This window comes from Falco punctatus, assembly GCF_963210335.1.
Source record: "Falco punctatus genome assembly, chromosome: 4".
In the NCBI taxonomy this organism is placed as follows: domain Eukaryota; kingdom Metazoa; phylum Chordata; class Aves; order Falconiformes; family Falconidae; genus Falco; species Falco punctatus.
This window is the reverse complement of record NC_137583.1, coordinates 63,466,610-63,494,580: the sequence shown is the minus strand read 5'-3', so window position 1 is coordinate 63,494,580 and position 27,971 is coordinate 63,466,610. Positions and strand designations below refer to the sequence as shown.

The 27,971-nt window shown below is 37.7% G+C and overlaps 1 long non-coding RNA gene across 1 annotated transcript in view; it reads right to left on the bottom strand.

The window, feature by feature from the left end:
* LOC308062894 overlaps positions 1-27,020 on the bottom strand; it is a 41,212-nt gene extending 14,192 nt beyond the window's left edge. The window contains exon 1 of the long non-coding RNA XR_013927737.1: positions 322-27,020. This is a non-coding gene — a long non-coding RNA (uncharacterized lncRNA). The remainder of the gene's footprint in view (positions 1-321) is intronic.
* Positions 27,021-27,971: the final 951 nt, after the last annotated feature.

The following is a 27,971-nucleotide window of genomic DNA, read 5'->3' as shown; positions in this document are numbered from 1 at the left end:
CCTGAAATATTTTAATTGTCCTTTCACAGGGCTGCTAGTTAGATGTTTTTTTCCCCAAACTTAATTAGGACTGATCAGAATTACAGTATCTGGCAGTTTTTTATGTCCTTATTCAGTAATGCTTAATGTTTCATAGCCTCAGAGGGGGGATATAGTCTCAAGTCACTACCAGGTCATACCTGAGCCAGTTGCTGAAGATGTGATTGAGTCTTTAATATATTTAGCTCCTATCATTGTTGGAAGATCCTTTTTCTCTAATATGATCAGAAGATTAGCTCCTCATTTAGCCTTTAGTATTTTCTGTACAAATGCTTATAATACTTTTGTTATGTAGTTTCATGTGCAAATAAAAAGCTCCATCTCAGCAAGAAATTCAAGTGAATTCCAAAGCTCTGCAGAAAAAGTGAAGATGAAGTAATTTTTAATTTTTAGATAACATTTGCTGAAATATTTTTCGCTGACCAGCTCCACTCAACAGCAACCAATATCTTCACGTTTTCAGTAGCATGCAAAACTGCACAAATAAGATCTTTCCTTGCACCACAATTCCTTCTTTGCTTAGCCTAGCTGGGTTCTCCATCAACATGGCTGATTTCTATGGTTACAGACTACCTGCTCTATGTTAGACCTTAAAAGACTTAAAAAAAATATATTTTACTCCAGATAGGTAAATATTAGACTGTCCTTATTGGAATATTACACACGTTTATTTGAATCATAGTTTTTGATTATTTTTCACACCCAAAAAAAATTTTTGGTACTACTGCATGGACATTTAACAATTACAACAAATACTGACTTTTAACCAAACAGAAAGACTTTGACAACATGAAATACCTTTGTTTCTCCGTGTTGTCTATTAAGACCTGAGGAAAATTGTGTAGAGCCAGGTAAACACAGAAGAATATGATATTTTTATAATTTTCCCTCAGGTTTTTGTTATTGTTTCCTCATTTTTTGAAGGTGGGATTGCAGCTGGTTGGAATATGGAAATTGTCATGGCAGGTGCTGGCAGCAAGAATGACATAAAGCATCCAGACTCCCCACTCTTTGTGAAATCAAGACCTTAGTGGTACATAGAATGTTGTTGCCAAATATATTTGTTGCTTTAAACAAATGTGCTTGTTGCTTCTATCTCCTTACATTCCTATATGTAAAATTTTCATCAAGGGAATTTAGTTCATTTCCAGGGATGGTTGGAGGAGGGTGCTTAAAACAAAATACTTCTGTCCTGTCAGCTTTCTCCAATCACTCATTACCAAAGCAACACATCAAACCTGTCCTCTTGTCCAGCCAAGCACTCTGTTTTATAGGTACAGAATTTGAGCTATGAAGATAGCTTTGAAAACTTTTGAGACCTCTTTAATCAGGTCAAGACCTGGCCACAGAAAAGAGCAATAACATGCCAAAGACATTCACATTCATCCTCAAGTACACTTTACTAGTTCATTTACAAACTGTCATGACTGACATATAGTTCAAATGACTTTCAAATTATATTTCATTTTAGTCAATATATTAATAGCCACTGAACTGCTTCTGCTTGCAAACTTTGTCACTGATTTTCTAAACTGGTCAGCTGAGGCAAAAACATTGAGGTCTTAAATACTGTAATGAGGAGGGATTCTTGTAACTACTTGAAACCATTAAAACAGATTTTGTACCAATGTTTTTGACATTGGTGGGGTTGATGAGATTGCATTCTTTTGTCATTCAACAGGGATAAATCATTCTATCACATTTAAGGGAAACCGTTTATTCATTTGAAGATTTTCAGTTCAAATTTTAAGCTCAATTTTGGGTGGATGTGAATGTATTTCTTTGCTAGAATAGTGCAACTTAAGGTGAAATTAAAAAGTAAGGTAAATGAAGGTCAGAACTTCAGCCCAGGTAAATCATCTTGGTACACTTAAATTCATAGTGTCTTTCTACTGTTGGGCAGTGATTTACATCTCTAGCTCTGTATGTTTCCCCAAAGCAGATGTGATTAAACTCTCCCAGCTTTACTAAATGTCATGTATTTGTACATTATGTCCACCTGTTCAGCATAAGATTTAAATAAAAGTCTTAAGAATGGAAGAACTGAATATTTTCATTTCTATCAGTTTACCTGATTAGTTTAGGTCTTAGTGTAAGGATAGAATATACTTTACAGCATAGCCAGTTGAGAGGAGATAGAATATATTAATCTCAGATTTTTTTATATTTTCAATTATCTGTTTGTTTTATTAATATTAAAGTGTCAAATAATTTATTTTTGCATAAATGTGCACTTGTTAGTAGCTTAGTAGATCTAGACATAAGAAGTAAGCAAACTACAAATTAAGGGTCTTATCTACAGCCATAAATCCCTGCAATGTAGTAACAGATAAATATGCTGAATGAGAGAAAAGCTGAGAAAGATTTAGATGCTTAAGAACTCTTTTGTACATAAATAACTGTAAGTGCACAAGTACTTTATAGACAACTTGCATATCCAACCATTCTGTGAGTCTTACTGAACCCTGAAAATACTTGTGGTTATTATATTTCACATCACTATACAACCATTATAATATAAGGACAAAATTACTGTATTAAGCATAATGCAATCATTGTAAGTTTATAGTAGCATGTATAATATAGCAAACTGTTGTACAAATCAACTGTACTTTAAAAGTCAAGCCATCAAAATTTTGATTGTCCAGCTAGTTTCAAGACATCGTGTTAAAATGAAAACTGAAATTACATAAGATTGTGAAATGCAAATACACTGACTCTTTTACTTGTTATCAGTATGCCTGAAACCTTTGGCTGCATAACCCAGATTTCTACAGTCTGGGCTACTGAAACTCCCATAAGCAGTGGGAGCACTGCAGTCTATGGAGAGCAACCACTGACCAGCCTTCAGTGGGGATGAAATACTCAGTTTCACTTCATTTGCAGACTACCACAAGACTAGAGAACCTTAGTTATTCTGATTTCAGTTCTATTTCTGACAGGTTCTTCTAGTTACAAAATCGTCTTTCCTTGTCTCTGTACCCAGTTTGTATCTATCACAATGTTGGTTTGGGGATTCACTGTGAGACTGATTTTTTGTGGTGGCTATCCTGGTTTGTCAGCTTGATCTTTGACTAGGGTATTTAAACATCAGTAACAGCAGTCTAACGGCACTTGTGCATCTAAAGATGATAATGGTCTGTTTTAAAAGAAATTAAATCAACAGATAACATTTAAGACTTATATTCAACAATGGGGGTGTGGCTATCACTTATTTTCTAAGCCTGTTCTATTACAGACAAAAGTGTTACATAATTGAAACCAATTAAAAGTACATTTTTTCACAAAGCATCAGACTTGTATTTTGTAGAGTAAATATTAGAGTGCCACGATACAGAAAGCATTGGTTCAAAGTGAACTTCAGATGCATATCTTATAAATGAACTCAGTGGTTTTGAGGGGTTCAGTCTGCACCTTGTCTTGCAATTTAAATTTACTGTAAGAGGTTAGACTACTCACTTCTAAGTAAAGAATTCAGTGTCTTTCTACTGTTGGGCAGTGATTTACATCTCTAGCCCTGTATGTTTCCCCAAAGCAGATGTGATTAAACTCTCCCAGCTTTACTAAATGTCATATATTTGTACATTATGTCCACCTGTTCAGCATAAGATTTAAATAAAAGTCTTAAGAATGGAAGAACTGAATATTTTTCATTTCTATCAGTTTACCTGATTAGTTTAGGTACCCTTACAAACCCTTTGGTACTCATACAAACACACATGAACATTTGACAGAGAAACCTTTTCTCTTTTCACAGGAAAATATCTGAAAATGAAAAAAAAACCACTTTCCATTAATTTTAAAATTACATCTGAGATTTTACTCTTTACAGGTATTTATCCTGTCATTTAACTTAGACTGATCAAACAAATGAACTAGCCTTCTGAAACCCACTAGGTTGCAAAACACTTTTTAGTTAAATGGACTCTATCTAAAGAGTAAGTGGAAATCAAAGATTTATAGCTACATGGGTTTTGCTCAGGTCAGTCAGGAATTCTTACCCTTCTTGTAAGAAAGTAAACAGAGACCAAACAATATGATTTTCTTTTTACAAGTGTACCTTCAGGGGTCAACAAAAATAAAAGGAAGAAAAATGTAAGGACACTCCCAGAACATTGACTGCTATAAATCAGGGATATATAACTAGCCTACTGGAATCAGTATAGTACTGCAGGCCACACATATTATGATGTATGGCTTTTAGAGTCAAATTAGATGATTTTGTTTTACTAGAGTTTGACAGCCTTTATTAGATCAGTAGGCATTGCATATGTCATTGAAACGCTATGCAGTTAAAAATAAAACCATGACTTTAAGAATCCTGGGAATCTGATAGGAAAAATATTGCCATCTTTAAAGAAATGCTATACTTTTATTTTAACTGCAAAATTCAGTTGATTGTTCATCTTTACTCTCTCAGTATATCCCCTTCAAGTGTACTGCATATCATCACCATACAGCAATACTTTGATCAGCAGATGCAGTGGTCTTTGTGAAGCATTTCTAAAATACCAACCAGTCTCTGTAGCAGAAAATCTTTTAAAACATTCTCAAAAGAGTGCAGGCAAAAACTGCAACAAAACACAGAAGTTGAAGCCAACAGCTAAATAATAGTTTTTAAATAGTATTGGGAGCAAGCCAGTATAACAACTGTTCTTTCACAGAATTTATAATCTGTTTTATCCTGTGCTGGATGTCATAAACTACCTTTCTAACCATGCTCAAATGTGCTGCAAGCTTATTCAAGAACATAACATGCCTAAACAGCAATATTATGTCAGCTTGTAATTTAAATTTAGAGAAATGCTGAAAGGCATTCTCTAAAATTCCTTCTCTCTAAAAGATGTGCAAAAGTCTAGGTGCACAAAAATTCTGATAGGAAATATGCACAATGCACAGACTTTTTTCTATCATATCACAAGGGATGTAAGATATATTGAGCAGTGATAATAAAGGATAATATGCCTTTCAATCCTGTGGCAAACTGGCCTGTGGTGGGTTCTGTATGTCAGTGTTTAGACACAGTGGGAAGCAGAGTGCAACATCTCCTGTTGCAGGTGGTGTAATCTGCTTCTCCTATAGTCAGGTTATTTCTATGCCATCCTTCAGAGGTGGGTGAATGTCTATGACATCGTAAAGTAGGCTGAACAGAAATTCTGGAGTCCCCAGCCCAAAGCAGGGCTAGCTTCAAAGTTAGCTTAAATTGTTCAGGGATGTGTCTAATGAAGTTATAAAAGTTTTCTATGTTGGAGAGGCCAAGTTCTTTCAGTACTTAACCATCTGCATTACATTACTTCTTTTTATTATACCTGATTGGAATTTCCCTTGCTGCAGATTTTGTTCATTATCTCTCCTCTTTTAGCTCCCTTTTGTCCAAGAAGCCTTGCTCCATCTTTACAGCCAATTATTTGGGAACAAAAAGCAGCAATTAATTTCTTCCCATTGCTTTTTCTCTTCCACAAGCTTATCTGTGGCTTCTCTATATACATTATATAGGCTCAAACCCATGCTCAGGGAATGCCTGCGTGAAAATCCACTATCTGTGATAGTGTGGACTCATATCTCTATCTAGTGTGGACAGGAGGGATATACAGCATCAAGCCCAGATGTTTTTATCTACCCCTTCTGTCCTGATGGTACTATCATATTAATTCACCATATCTCATAAGAGAGACCTCTTTTTAGCCACTTTAATGAAAATCGGCTTTGTACCCATGAAGAGCTCAGATTGCCTGTAAAACAGAGATGACAGGTTTAGCCTAGCTACAGTGATCCTAGATGTAGCAGAATGGACTCATGAAACTAGATTATAGAACAAATTAAACTTTGAATTGTTTTAGCCTAAGCTCAGTTGAGAGGCAAATACAAAAACCCAAGAGTTGGCACCATATTTCCAGGTTTCTTATGAAGTGGTGGTCACTAGAAGCTCTGTTATGTTTACAAAAAGCATAGGTGGCAATCCAACATTTTAGCTGCCTGCAGAGATGCAGGATGTGAACATACGCATACATACTGCTCAGGAGATGGTTTTTATAATAGTCTGTCTTCTGCACAAGATCCTGTTGGAAAACAGGTTCTTTTACCTACACTTATGTGTATAAAGCTTTAAGGAATCTGTATCCAGGGTAATTTTCAAAAAGAATAATTCCTTTGAGCAGAAATTTAATATCAAGTAGGCAAGAGTAACCATTTACTATGTGAATTCTTCAGAGGTTAAAACTGCCTGAACAATACCATTTTTGTAACAACTATGGGATTTATCTTTTTTTAGCATGTCAGTCCAAGCACAAAAAAATTAGTCTTTATATTTTACAAATGATTCATGAAAAAGACTGCATATAGTATTGAGACAGTAGACAGAATCTGCATTTGAAAGCAGAAGCTTAAAAATGCTTTTAATAGGGAGGAGGAGAGAAGGAGGGTGATGAAACTATGCACAATTATTAGTTGAGAAAGTATCCTATATTTTCTCCCATATTTATTCTGATGCCAACTGAGTCTGAATAAAAGTAGTATTGCTGGCACGAACATATGGCAAGTTCTGAGAGTGTTTACGTGACTGCCACACTAATTATTACTAACCTTTTAGGTAAAGAACAAAAACTATGAATTTTTTATCCAATTATGTATTTTTCCTTTTCTTAATGGTTACATGAATAGTTCTTTCAAAAGGATTCTTTTTTTTCTTTTTTTCCTAGTAATGAACAATAAGGCCACGTCTTCACCAAGATGTTACATTGATCCAGTTTGTTCTCTCTAATAGCATTGATTTAATGTTATTGAACTGAAAGCCCTTACAATCACTGTAATGCAGTCTTAAGGTGGATTATTTTATAATTGGTACATCCATATGCCTCTGTTTTTTTGTTATGTGTGTGGGGTGTGTGTGGTTTTTTGTTTGGTTTGTGTTTTTGTTTTTTTTTTTTAATATCAGCTATATTGTGTAATATGTTGTATGCAGCCTTTCATGAACAATAAACTATCTAAACTATCTTCCCAGGGATGCTGCAACTGAAAGTAAAAAATCACAAACTCCGGTAGTCCTTTCCAAGAAACCATTCGCTTGGTACATACTGTGTACCACATAGTATACTCAAAATATAAAGGAGATTTTACATTATGTGGTGTGTTAAAAGGTCACAGTAAAAGTGTTGGGCCCATAGCTGCATCACATGAAGAAACACATACTCTGCCAGTCTTATTCTCTTCCCAAACTCTGGACACTAATCATGACACAACTTTGTCAAAAGACTGTGACCTTTCTGTAAGAAGGTCCTGCAAAATGAAAATATCTAACTGACAGACTCCTATTGTAGGGGGTTAGCCGAACTGCCACTTTGGACTTTCAGAAGGCAGACCTGAACTGGTTAGGAGCCTGGTTGACAGAGTCCCTTGGGAGGCAAGGGAATAAATAATTCTGTGATTCTGTGACTATGACATCATGTCAAGCTTTGGCAAAAGACAACCCTTATTTCCTTTGCAGTTTCAGTGCATCTATTTCTTGATTTCACAGAAGTCCAAAGGCTTTATCAACATAGGAGTGTGCTCTCCTGTAGTACTTCAAGAAGTGATTGATCACTGTGATGATCATGATGGTGGGTTATTTAAAAAGATATGAAAAGACTATTATCTTCCAGCACTTAAGGAATAAATTTTTGATAACACTAGGAGTATGTTTCAGTTGCTTAAAAAGAGACACGTAGTGTCATGTGAACCTCAAGTCTCCACTTGGGAAGATATCCAAGTAGAGCTGAAAGTTATGATACAGAACCTTACCAGTAGTGTCAATAGGCACTAGACACCTGTTTCCAGGTAACTGAACCCTACCATGAGATCTACTTGTAGATGTCAATGTCTTGGCTAATATCTTTGGGCTCAAAATCATGAGACATGATCACTTTCATAGTACAAAATATATGACCTATTTAACAGATCTATTTTGGAATATGAAGAAGCAGAGTCCAGAACTGTTGGTTCTACAGACTAGATGTTCACCAGCTATGGAAGAAATGTAGGGAGATCAGTTCAGATACTGATCTCTACATTGCAATCGGCTATATATTATCAGATTACTCTTACCCTTCTGCTTGCTGGAATGAGAAAGGAAATACTTTTGCCTTGCAGACAAGGGCACAAGTAGAGCTGTGAGACCATCAATCATTTTTGAAGGTCCAGTTTGCTCTGTGCCTCCATGCATTCTGGAACCTTTCACTGGGCTCATGGCCAAGAGAAAGGAGGCATTTAATGTCAGCCTAAGGACCTTCAAAAGTGTCAGTGATGTGTACTGTGGAAGAGTGATATGGAAGTGGTAATGCCATATGACAAGACACATCATGTGCTCCATGTAGTGTCTGCTTCATTTCACCCAGCATCTGTGAAACATAGAGATCCTGGAGGATATGTCTGCTAAGTGGACATGAAGGACTTAGAAGATTAGAGTTGTGTAGAAGGATGTACTTCAAAATGTCCTGCATGACCATTGCACTGAAGTGCATTGTGTTTCTCCAAAAGTTAGAGGGGAGAGGTAGGTATGGGTAACAAATAGGTTGCAACTAAGAAAATTTTAAGTTAATGGAGCAGGTACTTGATGACAACAGTACTTGATGACTTGTCTTTCTGCATCCCAAAATGAATATACTAAGGAAATGAAAATTATGGTAAACACTGTTTCTCCACAAAAAACAATAGAAAAGGTCAGGTTGAAAGTAGAATAACTATATTGGGGAAGGCTTTTAATTATTCACAGATGCCTATGAGAAATGTGCTTCCCTTCTGTGGAATCAAATATTTTGGGAATATTTCAGACATGATTTGACTGATAATTGCCATTCTAAGGAAGAAAAGCTGTAAACTAAAGCTCTCTTGCTTCAGCTAAGATTTTTCACTATGGTGTAAGACACTAAGTATACAAATGTAAAAGCATACCATGTATAGCACAAAGCATATTAAAGCAAACTACGTGCTTTCACTCTAACTTCTAATCAATAAGATTTCTTAGATGCATTCTCAAGTGTATTCATTCCCCTGGAAACCATGAGTAAGCTTAAGTCTAAAAAATCTAGCAATAGAATTATTATATTATAAGGATGTAAAGAGTTTACAAACTTCAGGAAATTATTCTTTACTGTGTGTATGGAGGTTTCTGTAGGATATGCATTAACAAATGTAAACTGTATTCAGAATTAATGCTATTCTACCACAAAAATTATTTTACTAAGGTAGTCATCAATGCATTGCTTCAGAGCTAACTGCTGCCTGTTTGCTTGTGCGCTACATATAGCTATAACGTGATTAGGCACCCTTCTGGATGGGGACTGTCTCTGCTTGCTTGCATTTAAAGGGTAAGCATAACCCAGTGTTCCTTGAATCCTCTAGGCACTACATATCAATAGTAACATTAGATTCCTAGAAAAGTTTGTCTTTTCCATCCATCCATTTTGGCTACTCCTTATCTGCAGAAGGAAGAGGACCTTGGAGTTAATAGGAGCACATACAGTGCCATTCTGCAGAGATAGGCTCAGTCTGCCTGTTTGGGAAGGTGTGTACATTGCGGAGGTCCCAGGCTACATGTTCATGTGCCATATATCAGGATTTACTGAGCGTGCTTTGTACGATTCCTCTGTGACCAGCCTTTGTGATCACTCTGTGAACGCTATTTGTGAAAGGCATGTGCTATGCCACTGATAGTGAAGGAGGCTTTGCTGTCATGTGAGAGCATTTGCTGCAGTATAGACATGGAAGGGCCCCAGTCCCAGCACAAGATCAGATACTTTACCATACTAGCAAACAGTTTCAAACAAGTTGCAGAATTTCTACCCTTTCCCTGTAGGTATTATTAAACAAGTGACATGAAGCTCAGTGTAGCATTAGTGTCTTTAAGTGGCAGATAAGCAAATGAACATTAGCTAGTTAAATAAATACACTTAACAGCCATATTTTGCTTCAACACAGTATATTGAACAACATTGCCCTTTAGGGGCTACATAAAGTAGAACTAAGCTACTAAAAATGTAAATTTATTCCTCAAGATATCACTGTTCAAACTGGGAATATTCAGATGTCTCTGAGGCCTTTCTGGATAATTTTATCAGTTTACGGATGCAATACTTCAGGGCCAAATAATAATAATGTTATTTTCTTAAATGAAATCAGAGAAGCAATTTTTCCTATTTGGCAGTTCTAGAGGTCCCAGAGTCCTCTTCTGCTTGTCACCTTAATTCACCTGATTTCAGCCTGTTTAAATTAATATATGGTGTCAAAATACAGGGAAATATGAGCCAAAGTTATGTAATTGATAATATAATTTCTAATAGGGTATTTTTGTATTACATGCACACCATAAAATCTAGGACCAGCTTGAGATACTTTTGAAGAGAAACATGAGACAAGTTTTGAACTTAATGACAGTTTTACAAATAAAAACTGTAGAAGCAAGACCTGAATTTGATATTCTACAGCTGGAATGTATTAATGCATTTCTTCATTCAGTCAAGCACTCATTCATTGGAAGTATTCTCACTGACTTCCATAGAAGCAGCAATGCATGCTATAAAGAAAAAATATAAAGATGGAGGAACATGTAACATCATAGTTCCAGTTTGACATTATCCATATGATGTATTACTATTTTGATAAATTCAAGTCTGATTTATAGACCATTATGTCTTGATATCTGGTCTAATCTTCAAATTAAGGCCATGAGGAAAGCTGGTTCTGAATTCATGTTCTGAATGCCAGTGTGGCATTACTTATGTCCAAACAATGTTAAATATTTCTTATTGGGTCACAGCAGCCCCCTGAAACACTACAGGCTTGGGGAAGGGTGGATGGGAAGCTGGAAAAGGACCTGGGGGTGCTGGCTGACAGCCAGCTGAAGATGAGCTAGCAATGTGACCAGGTGGCCAAGAAGGTGAGTAGCATCCCAGCCTGTAACTGAAACAGTGTGGCCAGCAGGAGAAGGGGACTGGTCTTCCCCCTGCACTCAGGAGTGGTGAGGCAGCACCTCGAGTCCTGTGTTCAGTTTTGGGCCTGTCACTGCAAGAGGGACGTAGAGGTGCTGGAGCATGTCCAGAGACGGGCAACGGAGCTGGTGAAGGGTCTGGAGCACAAGTCTGATGAGGAGCAGCTGAGGGAACTGGGGTTGTTTAGCCTGGAGGAGATGTGGGGGGACCTTACTGCTCTCTACAACTCCCTGACACGAGGCTGTAGGCAGGTGGAGTTGGTCTCTTCTCCCAGATAACAAGTGACAGGATAAGAGGCAATGGCCTCAAGTTATGCTGGGGAGGTTTAGATTGGATATTAGGAAAAAGTTTCTTCACTTCAAGTGTTGTCAAGCATTGGAACAAGCTGCCCAAGGAGGTGCTGTAACCACCATCACTGAAGGTATTTAAAAACCACATAGATATGGCGGTTAGTGACAGGGTTTAGTGATGGACTTGGCAGTTCTGGGTTAACAGTTGGACTTGATGATCTCAAAGTTCTTTTCCAGCCTAAAGGTTTCTATGATTCTACGACCCTATGACTTTATTTTTGATAAGTTTAAGGCATCCAAAGAAAAGAGTTGTGTCACTGCCAGACAAGAAGAGAGAGAAAATGTGCCACTAGTGCCCACTTGCCACTGCTCCCTCCCCACACACATTTGGAAAAGGAGTACATACTGGGTTAGAGGCAAGTAGACCGTTTTAGCATGAGAATCAAAGATTGCATTTTCTCCATATTTCTGAAGCCTGTTTTCTGGATTTGTGGTCATGTTAATGGTTACAAAAGAATAGTAAAGCCTCCTATGACCTTATAACATTGTAGGATATTATTACTTTTATTATTACTTACTGTCCTGACCAAAGTCTTCTTTCTTTGGTACTCTGACAAGAAAAAATTAGAAGACACTAAAATCTGGCAATTGCTAATAAATCTAAGGGACTTTTTTAGGTGATATCGATATTCCACATTGTAAAGCAACAGCATCAAAACCAAGTTTTTGTAATGCACCCCCCCCACTATTGCAACCTAGACATAGATTAACTTTTGATCTAGTTCTCAGCATGAATTTCACCATTCTTTTATTTTTTAAAAAAATGTGTATCACCTCATATCCACAGCCATATTATCTCAGTGACTCCTGATAGTCCATTATGGTGCAGTCATGAAACTGTCAGTGTAATACAATATCCTATTCTGGGATCCACACTTCAAAAGTGATGTTGACAAATTAGAATGCATTCAGGAAATGACCTACAAGAATGCTCAAGGTCTGGAAAGCCTCCTATAATATAAAGAAACTGCATCTATTTAATTTATCTAAGAGATTAAGAGCTATCTTAATCCTATTCTACACAGGGAAGGTATTTTAGATAGCAGATTAATTTTTAATCTAGAAGAAAAAAGCATGATCTATGTCACATTCAGTCTAGAAATGAGATGAAAATATGTAGGAATGAAATAATTTAACCATGTGAACAACTTACCTTGACATGTTGTATATAATCCATCAGCTGAAGTTTTCAATTTTGACTTTCTTTTTAATGACGACCTGCTGTTAAAGCAGAAGTAATGGGATCAGTGCAGAACTTACTGCTTGTTGTTCTGTATGTCATATGTCCTGGTTTCAGCTGCGATAGCATTGATTTTCCTCCTAGTAGCTGGTACAGTGCTGTGATTTTGGATTTAGGATGAGAATTATGTTAGTAACACTCTGATGTTTTAGTTGTCGCTAAGTAATGTTTGCTATGTAATGCTTACTCCAAGTCAAAGACTTTTCAGTTTCCTGTGGTTTGCCAACAAGGAGATGCAAAAGAAGCCAAGAGGGACAAAAGCCAGGACAGCTGACCTGAGCTAGCCAAAGGGATGTTCCATATCATAGAACACCATGCTCAGTGTATAAACTAGGGGGAAGAGGGGGCACCAATTGCTGCTCAGGGACTGACTGGGCATCAGTCAGCAGGTGGTGAGCGTTTGCATTGTGCATCACTTGTCTTTCTTGGGTTTTATTTCTCTCTCTGTTTTTGTTGTCTCCCTTTTCATAACATCATCACTATTATTATTATTTGTTTTGTTGTTGTTATATTTCAATTATTAAACTTCTTTTATCTCAATCCATGGGTTTTACTCTTTTTTTTTCAAGTTCTCCTCCCCATTTCACTGTGGGATGGGGTAGTAAGTGAGCATCTGCATGGTCCTTAGTTGATGGCTGGGGTTAAACCATGACACACATTATGCTGGAGGTCACAAGATGATCCTCATTGTCCTTCCACTTTTGAGATTTTTGAATATTTCCCATGTGGGAAAAATGTTCCTTTCTTTTTTGCTCTTCTTAAGAAGCAGAGTTTTTGAAAAGCAATTTTGATAGGTTGTACTGATGTGTTCTGTGCTATGCATTTTCATTAGCAATAACTGTAGTGAAGGAGTATGCATAGCAAACTACTGAAAGAAATTAAGATGGGGTGTAGCAATGGAAAACAAAAAGTTTTGTTGTGTTGGTTGGGCTTTGAGAAACTTCTTTTCTGACTAACACAACTACACACCAGTGTCTTAAACAAACATTACCCATCTTGTGAATTTGCAGCTTTGACCCTTTCTTGCAATGTTCAAGTTTTACATTCAGCAAGTGAAACTCTATTTTTCTTTTTTTTTTCACTGATAGGAAGAAAATACACTTTCAAAGTTTCCATTTTTGCTCCTGAAGTTCATGTAGTAAATGTGTACAGTAAAAATCAGTACAACCTGATTTGTTCATATATTTCTAACATTTCACAGTAAAATACTTATCTTGTGACTCAAAATTCAGAGCTTACCTTGATAAATAATAATAATAATAAAAAGAAATGCTGTCTAAATACTTGTCTTAAATGTTCTTTCCTAACTTGGGGCCTAGGGACTACATGTCTGGAAAGAAACTACAATGCACGGAAGTATCTTCCCAAAGCAACCTGCAAATTTGGCAGAATTTGTTTTACATCCCCATGGAAGTCTATGCAACTTCATTAATTTCCTAAACTCCCTGAACCACATGATGCAAATGTACCACATCCTGGACTTTCTTTCTGCAGAGCTGCACACTGTCCTGTAATTATTTCACTTTTTCACTTCTCTTTACTGGCCATTCAGAAACCGTAGGCCTCTTCTTTAGTGGTCCTCTAGAACCAGCACTGATGTCATCATCCCAGACTTGGATATTTGGTTTATAGCCAATTTAGTATGAACTGATCCCCAAAATTCCTTAAGGTTTGTTACACATTTATCTTAAGGAGTACAAAGTGGTTGCAATATTTAAATAAATGTCTCACAGTCCTAATGAATGTGAAGTCAATCTGGATGACAGTTCCCTTGCTAAAACAGTATTTTTCATGCTGTACTAGTGATCTCTTTGGGCTATTTACTAGTACAAGAAATAAGGAAAACTTGTTAAGTGACTGGGAGCACTCAGCTGAAAGTAGAGAAGATGTTCTGACTGCATGCTGAAATAAAAGATTTTCCGTGCTGATATCTGGTATGGAGAAGCGTAATAAAGAGGACTACTGTTACAAGGAGGTCTAATAAACCAGGGACAAGCCCTCATAACCCTTCAATCTCTGAGTCTGTATGGACTATCCCCTGACAGCAAATATTGATCACAGCTCTGGACCCTTTTCTAGGGAGAAAGGCAATTGTTTACTGTATTCCTAGAGTCTGATCTTGTCTTCCCAAGGGAGAGGGTATTGTGAAAAGCTGGATTTATTTGGCAGATATATTGGCTTGAATACCATTTGGCCAGTCTTATGAACAGTGAGTGGCATTCATAAGAGTCATTCATGAGAGCACTGACTTGCATTAGTAATTTCATTGTGTGCCAATTTATCAAAGGATTTAGGTGACAAAATATGCAATGTGTAAGTTGAATCCCATCTGCCTTGTTGTCTCCAAAGCAGTATTTAAAATCCACTCAAGTTCTGTACAATGATTGAATCTGCCTACTTTTCAGGACTCCTACTCCATTGTAAACACCCATAAATTCAGTAACACTAGTGTATAATTTAGGCATGTCTACTTTAGAGAAGAAGCTACCAAAATGCTTATTTCTTAGGGCACACAGTCTATGAAGAAAGCCTGAGGGACTTGGGTTTGCTAATAGAAATTGTGGAAGGGGTTATCTAATTGCACCTTACAGGAACTTGAAAGGAAATTAGAAAGATAATGGATCTAGTCTCTTCCCATTAGTGACAGTGGCAAAACAAGGGACAGTGATCACATGCTGATGCTTGGGAGGTTCTTGCTGAACATTAAGAAAATCTTTCTTCCTGGCAAGATGGTTCTGTACTACAAGTTTATCCAGAGCTGTGAAACAATCCCTATCCATTGAGCTTTTCAAGATTCGGTAAGACAAAGTCATCAGTCTATAGACCAGTGCTGTCAATAAAGCTTGTTGGAGATAAGGCAAGACTAAGTGACCTCCAGAGATCCTTTTCTTTTTTTTTAGGACAAACCTTCACCAGATTGCTCTGATTCTATGAAATTCCATCAGATTTTTCCAATTCTATGAACCTCTATTTAAATTGTGCGAGTAGGCCTCTGGAAATCCTAAGTGTTACCTCACTTCATCAAAGACAGAACTGAACTTTTGCCTTATAATACAGGCTTATAACATCCACCCAAGAAGTGGGAACTCTGTTCCTTCTGAAAGAATTTGGACCTCTCATTCTTGTACATGAAAACATAGCCTCACCACCAGAGCATGATGAATGTGTTTGTTGTCTCTTGTTTTGAAAGAGAGCAACTGGACAGGCAGGACTATGAGTATAGCTTACTAATCATAAATGTATCTAATAATCTGTAATATAATAGGCAAAAGCTCTGTTTTTGTGCGAGTGGTTATGGCACTAGAAATATCAGAAATGCTGTTCTAGATTCCATCTTCTGGCACATATAAAAATTTTTATATGCTAGAAGATCTCCAAATTTATAGTTAAAATAAATGAAAAATCAGTATGAGTACAGGAGACAGGTCTCTAGATCTCCTCATCCCTCTGCCTCAATGCATCAGCCTCTAGGGAAAAATTAGGCTTTTCCTGTCTGGTTATCTTCTAGCTACACAGGGAATCTGTTCTAAGAGGAGATATGGAGAATGCAGCTACATCACTTCATGAATAAGGATTTTTTCCTCTAGGCTGAATAAACCTCATATCGCTGCCTCTTCCTAAGAGAATGCAGTGGTAGTAGGGGAAGTGACACCTACTTTTTCCTGAGTTCCTCTGTGGAATCATGTGATTTCCCTGCATAGTGACTTAAAACATGTAAACTGGGTAGACTAGATTATTTCTTGCAGACTTCCAGTACACCCTCCTCTCGTCAGTGATTACACACAGAATCTAGGTCATTATGTCAGCTAGAGTAAATCATCTCTCCCTCCCTCTTCTACCTGCTGTCCTCACATGCTCATGACCTCCGGGACAAAACATTGGTGAAAACACATTTCTGTAGTCAACAGGTTATAAGGGAAAAGAGGATGCTTCAATTCTATTTTGTGTTCTGAAAATTGTTTCTTCATTTTAAGTGAAACTGTTGTTGTGGAATATGACTACATTATTCCTGGAGCAAGCTAACTCCCCGCAGTCTTGACCTTCTAAGGTGAGCACCCTAACAAGTAGCATGCAGAGAACAGACACCTCTGGTGCTCTTGTGGCCTAAGATATCTTGGCATATATTCTGCAAAATCTGGTATGACAGGAACAACAGACTCATATGCATGCTTGACCTATATCCAGACTATGATATAGGTACTTTAGTACTTGTTCTCACAGGGGAGATATGTGGATCTGAACCTCAAAAAGCAGAGGTGGATATAGAATCAGTTGCTTCCCACTGGACAGTTATAAATTATGGGAAGTAAGAGCAGTTTCTCCAAGTCTGTTCCTTCTCTGCTGTCTTTTAAAAGATAACTATATAGCCACTGTAATTGTTTTTGTAAAGGAATTTGAATCTTTGACTGAATCAACGTCTGAGCTCAACTCCTGGATTGAATCCTTAGAGGACCTTGTAAGAGAAAAGTCTTAATTTCTGGGTCCTTACTAAGTTTGTGTAATGATCAGATTTTTCAGACCTTTCAAGAGACAATTTCAGGTTACAGAAAATGACACTGAGCTCTCACAAATTTTTTTCACGTGTGAAGTGGGTGCTAACAAGTTTAAATGACTGTCATTAAGTTATAGTTGAGCACTGGGGTCAGGTTGATACTATTAGCTTTAGCAGCCTAAACCTCACTTTAAGAACATAAATACTCTTGCCTATCTGAACCTTATACTCTAGGATTTCAGAAAAGATCAGCACCCTGCCGCTCCCAGCTAGATCCTTTGGCTGTTCTGCTGGATATTAGTCATTCCTGTGCTATGCTACACACAGATAATCTACTTGACAAGAAGTCACATTGACTGACCCTCCCTGAGGATACATTAGTCCTTCACTACTCTTATCCCTCCTACCCCCTTCTTTAGCTTCCTTATTTTTCTCATACTCTCAAATTTCCATGTACCACTGGTTGTAACCTTTTTCTTTTTCTTTGTTTTTCCTGCTTTTCCTTCTTTTCTACACTGTTCAGTATTAGCCATTATACTGGCACCAAAGCATATTAACAGCATAATGTTGGTTTTCCCTCTTATTCCTGAACCACTTACATCCCCATTATGTGACTCAGACACTACTCGCCTATGAACTGCTTAAAAGCTATCTGTTTGTGTACCATTTGCCTTTATTAAAGTAAGACTCCATTTAACTCCTGAAATGGAACCCCTGGCAAACCTCTTAAGACTTCATTTTTAATAAACTATTTTAATAACTAGTTCATTACATAGTTTTGTATCAGTTATTGTCCTGTATAGTCACAAATACAAGTCTCTTTAAGGGCTAAATTGTTGCTTATACTGCAACTGTTCAGCAGGATAGGCAGTGAATCATTTTGAACCATGTCTCATTAGATAAGAAAGTAAATTGACTTTTAATAATAAAAGCTTCCCCCTGACACAGTATTTCATTTCTAATAAAGCTAGTTTAGATCCCAATCTAAGATGTGCAAATAACTTCTATACAGAACAAAAAATGAACATATAAAATTTATTTTAGAGATTGACTGAAAACAGTCAAATCGCTATAATAAAACTAACCTTATTATGGCTTTATGAGATAAATTTTCTCTCATAAACTCTGATAATAATAATAAACTGTAGCAATCTTTGAAGATTTTTTGACTCTTAAGAAAAGACAGTTACAATAGAGAAAATCATATATGAATGTATTCCTATAGCCACGTACACACACTATGACTAATGTAAGTTTGATAGGTAACTACATCATTTTAACCAGTACAAAGATGAAAGTCAGAGATGTCTTGTCCTTGTATGTTTTTTTTCAACAAACTAGACAAGCTAGATTTTCTTTCATTCAAACTTCAATCATTATATTGCTGTTTAACATTAAAGCCTGGATGATTATTTTTAAATTTGTTTGGTAGGTTTAATAAAACAGTTTACACACTGAGATTAGTTAATTTTGTTGTTTTAACATAAAGGACTCAGTTGTACCATGTATCATGAAAAAATGTGCCTTTTTTCATAATGTGTTTCTCCCTGTTTTTATGAGATCCTGAATCTATGTGCAGAGCTGCAATTTATTAAATGTCATGGATGGATCATCTGACCAGTAGTTTGAGCAAGAAATTCATATCCCATGATTCTGAAGGCTGAAAGGTTAATGCATAACAGATGCTGCTTTGGAGGAAACCATTACAGGTAATGCTTTTCAATCAATGAGATGCTATTATGAGCAATAGAGCCAATTTCTTTTAATCAATGAACCTTTATTACGATATTTACTAAAAGAAGCTATATGCAGTTCTTATAAACAATTCTGCAATCTTCTAAAAATAATTCCTTTTGGTTTTGAAGGCTTTTCATGTTTTTTCTGGTTTTGCTCATTTTAAGGTAGCACACTGGATTTATTCTCCACTTTCCTGATTAAAATACAGCAAAAAACACATGGTGCAAAGCATGCTGTTAAACCTGAGGTGCACTAAAGGCTGTATGTGAGTCCTGTTAGGCAGTGAGTTGCAGTGAACACTACTGCACGGCTGTGAAAACCTGTCACAAGCAGATCAGCCTACACACTTTTGAGTAGAAGATTTCATTCAGCATGAAAGCCGTCAGTCTGCGTCCTCAGTATGCACCCACTTGCAGTGTGCACTGTACTTGCCCACGTGCCATCATCAGGTTTTGCGCCTTAGTTTCATGTTGGGTATTGAATGAAGTGATTAGCTGTTAGTTAAGAGTATTTTTCACGCAGAAGAGAGATACCAAGAAAGTGTGTCCCTCGTGACAGACACCAGGAGAGTGGGCAATCTGTCCTGCTGACGGTTCCTCACTCCATTTGTGAATACTCAGTCCCTGATGACACTGAGGAATCTTACCATGGGAGATGGCATTGGGTTATCATCATTTTTTCCCTGTCTTTTCATCTGTAGCTATTCTCTTTCCTCTGGGTAGAGAATAAAGCTCAGCAGTTTGATCCTGGATGTCTAGCACCCCAGGCAGTTGCCTAATATGCAGAGATTAATGGAATCTCTTTTAAAACTCTCACTTTTAAAATCAGGTGATAAATGTTTTTCTAAGAAAAAATGTGGCTAAACAAGATCAGGAAAATATTTAACTCAAATAACAAACAGAGGACAAAGCCAAGGGCTGAAGGGATGGAAGAGCGGAGAATATGGAGATTGTGTTTTGTGATTTTCCAAGGGACTAAAGGGAGGCTGACCAACCTGTAGTTCTCTGGATTGCTCTTTTGGACTTTTTTGAAGATGGATGTAACATTTGTCTTCTCCAGTCTCCAAATCCTTTCAAAAGTGGTACAGAGCAGTCTTACACAGACATTCACAAGTCTGCACATACCTTCAGATGCAGCCTATTGGATCCTGTGGACTTGTGTGGGCCAAGTTCTCCAAGCAGTCCCTGACTCTATGCTCATCCGTTGCTGGTAGGCTCCACGCTCATCCGTTGCTCCTCTAAACACAGAGGCCTGCGGCACCTCAGTGGCAAAGGCTAACACAAAAATGGAGGAAGTGTTTGCTGATCTCCTTGAGGGCAGGAAGGCTCTGCAGAGGGATATTGTATGAGGTTCCACAAGGCTCAGTGCTGGGTCCTGCATCTGGGTCACAGCAACCCCACACAAACCTACAGGCTTGGGGAAGGGTGGCTGGAAAGCTGCCTGGAGGAAAAGTACCTGGGAGTGCTGGCTGACAGCCAGCTGAAGATGAGCCAGCAATGTGACCAGGTGGCCAAGAAGGCCAACAGCATCCTGGCTTCTACAGAAAGTAGTGTAGCCCACAGAAGAAGGGCAGTTATCATCCCCCCCAAACTTGGCACTGGTGAGGCAGCACCTTGAGTCCTGTGTTCAGTTTTGGGCCTGTCACTGCAAGAGGGACATAGAGGTGCTGGAGCGTGTCCAGAGACGGGCAATGGAGCTGCTGAGGGATCTGGGGCACAAGTCTGATGACGAGTGGCTGAGGGGAGGGGTTGTTTAGCCTTGAGGACACTCAGGGGGGACCTTACTGCTCTCTACAGCTCCGTGACAGGAGGCTGTAGGCAGGTGGAGGTTGATCTCTTCTCCCAGGTAACAAGTGACAGAACAAGAAGAAACAGCCTCAAGTTCCACCAGGGGACGTTTAGATTGGATATTAGGAAAAATTTCTTCACTGCAAGTGTTGTCAAACATTGGAACAGGCTGCCCAGGGAGGTGGTGCAGCTTTTTAAATAATGCATAGATGTGGTGCTTAGTGACATGGTTTAGTGATAGATAGACTAGGCAGTCCTGGATTAACGGTGGGAATTGATGATCTCAAAGATCTTTTCCAACCTAAATGATTCTGTGATTCTATGAAAAAAGACACTGAATACCTCAGCCTTATGTGTATCTGCTAGCGCTGCATTCCATGTCCCAGCAACAGACTGACATTGTTTTTTTTCAGCTTTTCACTGCCAGTGTAATAGTAGAGATCTTTCTTGTTGCTTGTGATGTTCTTGGAAATTTTAACTGCATTTCAGCTTTCGCTTTCCTAACACCACCCTTATGTGCCCAGGAAATATATCTTTATTCTTCCTTTACAGCCTGTTCCTGCTTGCTTATCCCGTGTGTTGTCTCTGCATTGGAGCTCTGGCATGAATTTCCTGCTTAGCCAAGCCTCTTGATAGGTCTTTCTTGTTTTCCTGAGTATTGGGATAGAGTATTCTTGTGTTTGCAGGATGCTGTCCTCAAAGTCTCATCAGCTTTCCTGAGCTACTTTACCCTTCAGAGCTGCATCTCACAGGATCCCACTGACCAGTTCCGGAATAAATCCAGATTTGGTGACTTGTAGTCCAGGGTTTGGACTGCACCATGCTTCATCCTCACCACCCTCAGGACCTTTAACTCCACTAGTTTAAAGTCACTACAACCAAGTCTATTACAGGGTATCATATTCCAAATCAATGCTTCCTGTCTAGTGCTAATACATGTCATGGCTCCTTGGAGCCAAGGATGGATGCAAACAGACAATATCTATCCCGCTCTTCTTATCATCACAGAATGATGTTTCCCAGTGATCAAGGTGAGAATGACTGGTCTGTAGTTCCCTGGGTAATCCATTTTGCCATTCTTGAAGATAGGAGTGACAAATGCTTTCCTCCAGTATCCAGGCACTCTTTCCAGTTGCTACGATCAATCAAAGATTATCAATAACGGCCTTGCAATGACATCTGCCAGCTCCATCAGCATGTGTGGGTGCATCCCATTAGGGCCTATGGAGGTACGTATGTCCAGTTTGCTTAAGTATTCCCTGACCTGATCCTCTTCCACCAAGGGTAAATTTTATTTGCTCCAGCCTTTCCCACTGTCCGTTGGGCCTGGGTCCCTGAGGGCCGATTTGACATTCAGTACATCAGCTTTTTCTGTCTCCTGTGTAAGAAGGTACCCCCATTGAGCAATGGGCCTACATTTTCTTTAGTTTCCTTTGTCACCTATGTAATTATAGAAGCTTTTCTTCTTTTCTTGGACATCCCTGGCCAGATTTAACTCCATTTGGGCTTTAGCTTTCCTAACTTCATCCCTGGATGCTCAGACAATGTTTTTGTATTTCTTCTATGTTCACCACCCTTGCTTCCACCCTCCATATGCTTCCTTGGTGTGACTGTGTGTGGCTAAGAGCACTTTGTTTCTCCACATAGGCCTTCTGGCGTTTTGCCTGACTCCATGTTCATTGGGATGGACGGCTCTTGAGCTCAGAGTAGGTAATCCTTGAATCTTTACTGGCTTTCCTGGGCCTCTCCTCCCTTCAGGGCTTTATCCCACAGGACTTTTCCAAGCAGAACTTGGAAGAGAACACATTCTCAGTGCTTGACCAGATGCTCTGACTCAGTTGCTTCTTTGTCAAAGTTATTTAAAATTCTTCAGCTTCTTTGTGCTTGAAATCTTACTGATGGATTTTGTGTCAAAGCAAAACATTTAAAACCCCCAAAAAGGCCTTAGGATTTTTCAGCACTTTGAAGATCAACAGAGATATACGCTATAAAGTATATATATCTTTTACTCTATATTATAATATACCCATATTATATCCATGTATATGAATATACATGAGAAATGAAATATGCAAGACTTCCTTGAAAATAACATTTTTGCATATGGTTTATTCTTAGTACTGCTATTCTCTGAAAATATTGAGTCACATTCTTTTCAGTGTGTGGATTCTGTAAGAAAGATTTCTCCTAAAAACAGTCATTAAAAATTTAAATTTGCTCCATAATTCTCCTCCATGCTCATTTCCATCCCATATATTCTGGAGACAACAGGAAAAATTTCAAATGGGGAAGAAAAAAAAGAAAAAGTGTTAAAACAGTATTACAAAATGTGGAAATGAAAATGCTTTCAAATATTTTTTTTAAGCTCAAGTTGTCTCCTCCCATTTTTGTAGCATTGTCAGTCTCATATAGTATATCATCAACTGCATGTAGAGATTTCAAAAAATAATTTTTAGCTGCACTGAGAATCTGGAAAAAGTTGTAAAGCAGCACAGCAGTGCTCCTTTTTATTGTGTGATTATCTAACTCAAGACACGACAGAAGCAAAGAGAAGCAGCAAGAAAAGGAGCTGCCTCCTTGGCATGCGTTGTGTATGGCAGAAAAGTACAGCTTTCATTCAAGGATGTTTGCAGAAACCACTGGACACCTTGCCAAATGTGCTCTTTTATAAGAAAAGAAAAACAGTCTGTCTAACACATGTTAGCAAGGCAACCCAAGGTGGGCATTTGAAAAATAAAACAGAGCAATGTGAGAGCAGCAAAATGACACTATTATGTATCTCTGTAAACTGACAAGGAACTTACCCTAAGGCTGTCAGCAAGGCTTCCTGATGTGTCTTATTGTAGAAAGTGTGCTGTACCAAGCCATGGCTGGCAGTATTCACATCTGTACTAAATTGGACCAGGAATTGCAGGATCACCGTGCTTGTCTGAAGGCTACACTCTGGGTCAAGTCCAGGGGAGTAGTCACAGGAAATTTTGAAGACTTTGCTGTAATCCCTAGAAACAAAGTCTATAAATATTGAGAAACCTGTCACTTTCACTTGAAAAAGCAAAATGCTAGAGAACTGCATGCACAGTGAAATCTCTTGTGTCTGTAATGGCTTGCAAAACAATCATCATAGTCTGTGCTGACTTCTACTGTGATCATGGGAAGAAGAAAATAGAATTTTCAGTCTTCCTTTGTGGACCCTTAATTTTTTTTTTTTATTTCTTTTATTTTAGGATAGAAGATTTGAATGCTCGTTGGCTCGGTTTTGGCCTATGCCTCTTCAAGAATGTGGAAACTACATAAAATTACCGAGTGATCTGGAGTTCTTTGCTCATTTCAGCGACAGCTATTACATGTGTAGAGACTTGATGCCATCATAAAGTCAGGTGAGACCTGATTCCACAGTCTGAAAGAGGGTGCCAATAAGTACTTAACAGTGCATAGTAACTTATGACAGATACATACGGCTAAATATGTATACATAGAAGAGTGTAATTTGCATGTGAAGGGAATATGGACTTACTATTCACAGAATATGCAGTATCTTGTGAACTGTTTAAATTAATTCATGCAAGCTCACTGTCTAGGAAAAAAAAAAACACAACCAACCAAACAAAAATAAACCTCAGACACTTACCTATAGGCTTTTTCATATCTTTTTTCAATCATTTCCCAATCACACACTCAGAGCCAGTCAGGCTGCTGGCTTGCAATAGCACTTCAATATCTTTCTAATGTAGTCTGGTGGAAGAAGTGATCCATTTCCTTATTAGTTTTCTTACCACTGGTTTCAACATAGAGTATATGGTATGTATAGAGTAAACAATATTTACTCATGTTGGAAATTAATATTTCTAAATCCTTGTAATTGTCTTGCAGTCCTTAATATATATAACATTTTCTAAAAGTCAGTGCTATGCAGTTTATGTGAAATAAATAACTTATCATTGTAAATAACAGGATGTAAGATCAGTAAAAACATTTTCTGGAGCTATACTTCAAAATTAAGATTAAATTAGATCTTTGTATATATTAATTTTTGGAAAAGTTTAAAGGTAACATTGGGAGTTTTTACTAGCAGATGCAGTAAGTGAAATTTAGTGTGATTCTTTTTATAATCCCTCTGACAATTCTTTTTTTTTTTACCAAAAACACCCCACAACTTATCAGAACATTTCTTGTGAAGTGCTTTAAATAATTTGTGATAAATCACAGTTTTAAGTAAACTAATTTGGAAATTTAGATCTGCACACAGAACAGCAAACAAGTTGCAAAACTGAGATTTGTTAAAATCCCATAGACTTTTCCCCTGGATCAGTTTACTGTTAGGATTTTATTTTATTTTTTTAAATATGATGTGTACTTCCATAATTATTTTCCACCATAAATCTTGTGGGATTGATCAATTCTGATTATATTCTTTAAAGCATTTCCTTTCCTATTGTTATAATAAATGAGTCATAGATTATCAAATTTATCTTTTGAACTCCCATCACTCCCAATATTATCTCTGGAAAGGATTAATTTTATCCATTCTTTCTTTAAAAAATCAACATATCTTCTTTTATCTCTCCGCTATTCTCTTTTTTATTGAAAGAACTTTCAGGGGAAAGATTTTCTCATTAAGAAATTAAAATCAGTACCTAGCATATATACTTAGTATTTCATCGTTACAAAAATATGTGACTATAATAAAATGTGTTAATATTGATAATATTAATAAGGTGAATATTTTAATAATAAAGTGTATTAAATTTTTATATATATATATATATATATTTGCCCTTTTCTGGTCACACCCTGACCTGGGCACAGAAAATGAATCTATAGCTCCAGTTTGTCCTATATTACTTTCTCGTATAAACATTTTTCACACACACATACATTTTTCAATGGCTAGACTCCACATACTATTTATAGAGAAGGATCACTTTATTTAGCATAAAAGAAGTATCCTTGCCCTGGGCTTGAAGTACAGGAGATGTATGATTTCAAATTATAAATTAAAGAACAGTCTCAACATCTGGATGTGATAGAGAAGTAGTGTTTCTTATGCCAAGGAAAAGCCATGCTGTCATGTTCACTGTTGTTTTCAATATTTCATTCTTAAGATGGTGGGACCTAGAGGTGAATGCTGAATCCTCGAGTGATAGCTTATAAAATTCATAATTGCTTTTGCCAAAATATGACTTACTGGTTTTGAAGGATACTGCTGTTATAAAGGCACGTAGCTGATCAGACATTAGAGGATCCAACCCTTCTGTCACTTCTGCTGGTAACAGTGAAGTCAGCAAAGCTGCACTTTTTACCTTTTCATATGACAAGACAATTAGACTGCAGTTGTTCATGGATAAATGAAGTCATAGTGATAAAAAAAGAGTTTGCGGCACAGTTAAATGCTTCATGAGAAATCGTGCTCCCAGTATGTTTGATTTGGCTTCAAGAGGTTTTCTCATTTACCCTTTAGCAAGCACATGTGACAACTCCTCTGTGGACATCCAGACGACAGCACCATTTGCATCCTCTGTTCTTGTTGAAACAGTGTCAAAGCAGAAGATACTTGCAGCTGGACAGACATCCAAAGTCACATGTTGCTTTGGACTTGTTCATTTTCAACCAGCACCAGTAATCCCTCAGAAGTTACATGATGTTTCACGAACACCTACATATTTGCCCCATGCCCCCAATTTGTAAATCTCAAGGCCTTCAGTTTTGTTTGTTCCATCTTACTGTCGCTAAAGATGCCAGCCTCCAGAAATAGAAACAGAAAATATTTAGAATTCCATGAGATAAAGAAAAATGCATAAGATGAAGTTTTACTTGTAAAATACACCTCTTTACAGCTCTTAGAGCATTTACACCTCCACTGAGATTATCCTCTGCTTATTTGGCCATCCAGAAATTGAAAGAAGTAGAGACAAAGGTACTACTGTCCAGTCTATTTTACCTCTGTTAGAATAGTGGCATACATGATGAATGAGGTCAGTAGGTCAGGGCTTCCTGTGGCTAGTCATTATCTAGCAGAATAAAAATAAAGAATTGTTAGGAATATCAGTACATTTTCCAGCTTTCCGGTTTACCACCTAGATCCATTACTTCTAGCTGTCAGAGGTTTTGTGGCCTAAGTTCATCCTTACAATGCTGCGGCATGGCAAGCTAAAGTATAAAGATTTTAAGTTTCTAACCATCTAATATTCTTCCTCTGGTCCCATTTAAATAATAATAATTAAAAAAAATAAAAAAAAAAGAAAAAAGAAAAAAGAAACAAACCAAAAAGAGATGTCATTTAGCTTTGCTTTTACATTCAATATATGGGTCTGGAGTGAGCAGTGCATGTCCAGAGTTGTAAGTGGCTGAGAACACTGGACCACAGTAATTCCATGGCAGGAGACAGGCAGGGAGGTTTGAAGCCTAGTGAGATGGTTTTCCAGATCTCAGGGTAGGTGTCCTGGACAATCCATGGCCTGTGATCAGCAATCTCTCATATTTTATTCATCAGGGCATGTTTTCCCTTCACTTTTTCATTCGGCGTCTGTTGACTGATAGTGGAAGGCAGGCTGCCAAATCAGATTATGAAAAATGCCCATGTCTACATCTCTCTTGTGTCTGAGCGTATGCCTGTCAGTCACCTACCAAGGAGCAATGGGGCTTAAAACCTCAGGGTCAACAGGGAGCTAAATACAAGTTTACATACAGCAAAGGGAAGGTGTCAATTTGGACACGTCTATGGAATTAAACCTCTCCCAGAAATTCATTGCCATTAGTGCCTAAAGGCTTCATTAAACCTCCATTTATCCTGGCACTTATCATCCTTTCTGTCAAATGTAGCCTTCAAAAGATGTCTCCAAGCCATTAAGAGTCCTGTACTGCACAGCTGCATGGTGCTCAATTTACTGCACACGCTGTAAGATTAACAAAACTCTTAATACATTTGCCCATCTAGGCGCCACCAGTTCCATTTAGCCAGCATCTCCACTTTTTTCAGTTCATTTCTATGTAAAATTCAAGGTGCATTCTCTGATCTGTTAAGCTCTACATGATTTGTGTCTTGGTCTCAGCTGAGGCAGCTAACATCGAGATTGTCACATCATGTTAACAGACTTTCCAAACCGCTGGACACCACTCTGAGTCAGATCAGATCATCTACAGAGGGAAGCTCAGTTACACCAGAGGCTAACAGCTGGGATTGCAAGTCTAGACATGTACCTAGAAATGCGGCAGTGTTCCTGGAAATCTGGATACTGGAACTAATGTTTGTGTGTTTCTTCTAGAATATATCAAATAACCTTAAAGTAGACCTATTTTCCAAAGCAAAATGTCTACTGAAAATATCCTCAGTGAAAGAACCTGGGGAGCAAATGGGGAAAAACAAAC